The sequence below is a fragment of the Jaculus jaculus genome, chromosome 12 (assembly GCF_020740685.1).
Source record: "Jaculus jaculus isolate mJacJac1 chromosome 12, mJacJac1.mat.Y.cur, whole genome shotgun sequence".
Lineage (NCBI taxonomy): Eukaryota > Metazoa > Chordata > Mammalia > Rodentia > Dipodidae > Jaculus > Jaculus jaculus.
In genome coordinates, this window is record NC_059113.1 from 110336913 (window position 1) to 110341944 (window position 5032).

Sequence of the window (5032 nt, forward strand, 5' to 3'; positions counted from 1 at the left end):
TTTCCTAGACATTATAATTTTGAATAATTTTCTTCATCAAATACATATCAAGCTAGATGACTTAGTGGTTAAGGCACCTGCCTGCAAAGCCAAAGGATCCCAGTTTGATTCTCCATGACCCACTTAAGCCAGATGCACAAAGGGGTACATGCATCTGGAGTTCGTTTGTAGCAGCTAGATGCCCTGGTATGTCTATTCTCTCTCTCTCTCTAATTCTTTCTCTCTCCCTCTCCCATGTTTGTCTCTTTCAAATAAACATTACTTATCTATTTAACAATAAATAAATACTATTTTGAACTTGTGGGAAGCATAAAAGTAGCCAGAGGTTAGATTCAATTAAATGTGGGCAACATCACTACATTCACTTCTGGCTACCTGGCTCAGGTAGAGGCATGGCAGTAATCTGTAGACAGGCTGGTACCCCTCTGAATGCCCCAGAAGTGGGCTCAGTGGTAGAATACATGCCTAGTATGTTCAAAGTCCTGGGTTCAATATCTAGCAACAAAAAATAAAAACAAAATGATGATTATCATGCATGAGGAGAACCCACTTATGGGAAGAGCCAGGAGAAGCATGTCTTTGGTCTAAAAATAAAAATAAAAATAAGAAACCTAAAGTGGTCTGAGTCCTCAGTTTCCCTAAGTGCATATTTTTGCATATAAAGGTTAATTATGGAACTAAATATTTACTCTGAAAACACATAAGATCTACGCATCGTGGTATATGCAAGCATTGATCTCTGGTCATCAGGTAAAAAGTATTGTGGGAAGGAATGGCAGCAAAGGAGCATAAATAAATCCTTTTATGAAATGCTGCACTCTCTCACTATGCCTGTTGCTGGCAAGGATGACAAGTTGATTTCCCCCCTTAGGAATGGTTACTTGGCAGAATGAGGCAATATTCATATAAAATCTTTGTGTTGATTAAAATGAATTGTCCTGTAGAAATGGCAGACATTTATCATCAAATGATTTAACCATATGTCTGTGCCACTGGGAATGTAACCATATGCTTGCCAACCAAATGTCATCATTCTTTTGGGTAGGACTTGTACAGTGAAAATATGTATGCAGATGAATAAAACATCATATTTATGTATGCATTTAGATTCTATTCATCAATGCTCCATTTGTGTTTCTAACAGGGCTTTCTTTACCACTGCAGACTGGTTAACTGACCATCTGGGCAGTGTGGCTGGAGAGCTTCCCTAGAGGTGACTGATGAAAAGAAATGTCCAAACACTATTTCGTACAGTAGGTTTTCTGAACCCACACTTCATCTGTGATTTCGAAGCTTGACATAGAACAAAAACAGAAAAAAACATGACTTGCAGAGTCACTTTATGTGGGAGAGAGATGATTACTGAAGTCTATATTTTATATCTGTGACAGAACCCCAAATTTTGCCCAGATGCTGGTAAGAGGAACATTTTCTTCAGTTTAGAAAGAATACTCAGAGAACACACCAATCTGGTGTAAGAAAGTGTACACCACTTGTTTATCAAGAGAATCCAAAGTGTTAGGGCTAAACTACCCTAAGGAGAAAAGTTAAAAAATATAATAATGCGATAAGAGTTTTTTTAAACTGTTTCTGAAGAAAATTGGTATGTGGAGTGTCTAATCCCCAAAAATCACCTTCTAGCATATCATATTTATGATGTTAAAATAATCATAAGAAATATTCATCTCATATGTGAAATAGAAAAATGTTGAATTATATCATAAAATATTTTGTGCCTACTGCAAAAATTCCCCTGGCAAGCAGACATGGCTTAGTCCTCATAGGAACGTTTAATGTGGTTGCCTTATGTCATTGCATATATAAGGACTTGCATGTCTAAGAATTTTGAGTGTTTTAGGTCTTAGGATGGGTTATTAAAAACTATATAGCTCCAGTTAAAGAATCACCTATGTAAATCCCGTAGGATCCTACACATGAAATGAATAATACTGAAATAGTTCCCCAAGCTTCCATGTTCATTAAAAAAATGCTCATAGAATTCTAGTTTGAAGCAGATAAGTTAAAGTCTAGTCAAGGAAGATGGTGCTTAGGGAGGGAAGGGAATGGTTAATTTTTGTGGAAGAAATCTAGATGCCTCCTGGATGAGCTGGCACTGGAGCTCAGCCTGCACCAGATGACTGTGCAGGGAAAGCATCTGAATCCATGGGAAACCAAATCACACACGTCAAGCAAAAAGAGTTCCGCTCAGTTCTGATTTGTGTTTCTAATTTTTAAAATAGTAAACTTATATAAAAGTGCATTTATCATAAATATACAGCTTAAGAATTGTTCTGAAGCAAGTATCGGCCTGACTCCACCTCCTTGCAAAGGACACAATGATGAGGAGGAATGAGAATCATGTGAGGGCATCAAATCAGGGCTGGCATCACAGTCACAAGAGCTGGTGCCTCGAAGATCTTGTGCTTGGTTTACCCTTTGTAGATGCCATTTTGAAATGCATGACCAGTTTTGAGCAAAGGACCCAGCATTTCATTTAACACTAGACCCCAATTATGTAGCCTTTCTTGCTTTTATACCTCAGTTGGTAACAAAGCCATAAATGTGGTTTCCCACCTAGAATTAACTCTAATTCTTTGATTTTTTCTTTATAGCTTATTCTCTGTAGTTAATACATGCCTGGAAGAAAGTTTAATTTGGGACAGAAGAGAAGGCTCAGTATTTAAGAGCACTTGCTGTGCAAGCATGAGGGCCTGAAAGACTGCTCAAATTTGATCCTCAGGACCCAAATATCTATCTGGGTATGACCACATGCATCTGTAACCCCAAGCCTGAGTCCCATGGGGAGCAGAGACCCAAACCACTGTAGCTTTTGAGAAAATGGCCAGCTCTGATATCAAGAAGACACTCTGTCTCCAGTAAGAAGGGCCAGAAGGGCAATGGAGCAGTGAACTTGACTTTCCTCTCTGGCCACTCACTTCAGGACACTGCACCTCACTGTGGGTGAGAGCGTGGGCAGCTGAAAGGGCACATACAGTGCCCACACCAACCCCCACACGTCTCTACACCACACCCCTCATACACACACATGTGCCTACACCACACCCCCATACACACACACAATCACACACACACGTGTATATACCACACCACCATACACACACACAACACAGCACATCACACACAAGCAAAAAGACCTTAAATTTGGCTTTTATGAATGTTAAATAGATATAAATATACATGATGTATTTTGCTGTTTCTGTTTTTTTCCACACAACAGTACATCTTTAACAGTAATTATATTGTGATTCATTCATTTTCACAGTTATGTTGGAAGGAGCTCTATCCACTACTATTCATAAGACAGCAAGAAAAAGGGGACTGGAGTCAGAGTCCAGTTAAGATGCTGGGCCAGTAAACAATTATAAAATGAGGGCCTGGAACCCATAAACAGTAAATACTAGTGGAAGAGGTCTACTATACAGATATGAGGACTTCCAAGCCCTAAGATGGTTAAAACTGGCAGATGCAGAAGACCTGTAAATACCCAAAACGATAGTTTAAAGCAACAAATATCCATGCCTCTGGGTAAAGATGCAGGCCCTGAGTATTTACTATCATAAACACAGTGTAATGAACCAAACCCTTTTCATGCAAGCGATGCTAGCCAAGAAAAAGTAGAGTGCCGTGACTGGATAGCAGGTACACAAGTAAATTCATGTATGTGTGTGGATAGATATATATTTTTTAATCCATGCAGTCTTTTTCTTGGTATAAAATCATTGACATATAGAAGTAGTATATGATGAATAAGAATGCATCATTCAAAAAGTAGAAAGGAAAGTTATGTAACAAAGCTGACAGTAGCTATGGTCAGTGAAATTGAGAGGTGGATGGGTACAGGCAAAGGTCAAACTGCTAGAGACAAGCAGAATATGAATGAACAGCTCACATTCCACCTCCCAATATGCTCCTTGTAATCGTAGCAATTAGTTTAAAAATTATAGCTAAAGGGATGGCTTAGTGGTTAAGGTGTTTGCCTGCAAAGTCAAAGGACCATGGTTCAATTCCCCAGGATCCACGCAAGTCAGATGCATAAGGGGGGCAAACATGTCTGGAGTTCATTTGCAGTGGCTGGAGGCCCTTGTGCACCCTCTCTCTCTCTCTCTTTCTCTGTTAAATAAATAAATATATCAATAAAAATTTTAGCTAAAGAGGCTGCAGTTTCTGGCCCCACAACATTATTTTAAAGATATTTTTTAGTTTCTGTTTTCTTCAAGGCAGGATCTCACTCTAGCCCAGGCTGACCTGGAACTCATGTAGTGGTGCCAAGCTGGCCAGAAACACAGTGATCCTCTTACCTCAGCCTCCAGGGCGCTTAGATTAAAGGCATGTGCCACCATCTTGGGGCAGTCCTAGCACTTTACATTTGCTCACATTTCTTTTCATGCCAAGCTTCATATTTTTCATGTCTTTCATCTTTGCATTTGGTGCCTTTGCTGTAGATTTGAAACAGGACAACTGAAAAAGTCACATCACAGATTCAATGTTGCTCTTCCTTAAAATCTCCTGTCAGTTACACTAGTCTATTACTTTAAATTCAGCTTTGCTCAAGTTCTCAGGACATGGGCAGAACTTAATTCAGCTTTTTTTTTTTTTTTTTTTTTTTTTGCCAGAAAATCACATGAACTGTCTCTAATCCTGCTCCCAATTGTCCTTGCCCCCCTGTGAAACTTTAGGAGCTAGGTCTCCACTGCATGCATTTTTTTTTTTTCAAGTTAGGGTGTCACTTTAGCCCAGGCTGACCTGGAATTCACTATGGAGTCACAGGGTGGCCTCGAACTCACGGCAATCCTCCTACCTCTGCCTCCCGAGTGCTGGGATTAAAGGTGTGCACCACCAAGCCCGGCAATATAATTATTTTTAATTTGATTTTTATTTTATTTATATTATAACAGGTTATACTCTTTTATCTTTTTACCCCACCTCCCATTATAAATTTTGGTGAAAATTATCTCTCACTCAAAATTTACTGAAGAGGCATAAAAATCACATGACCATCCAGTTGACATGA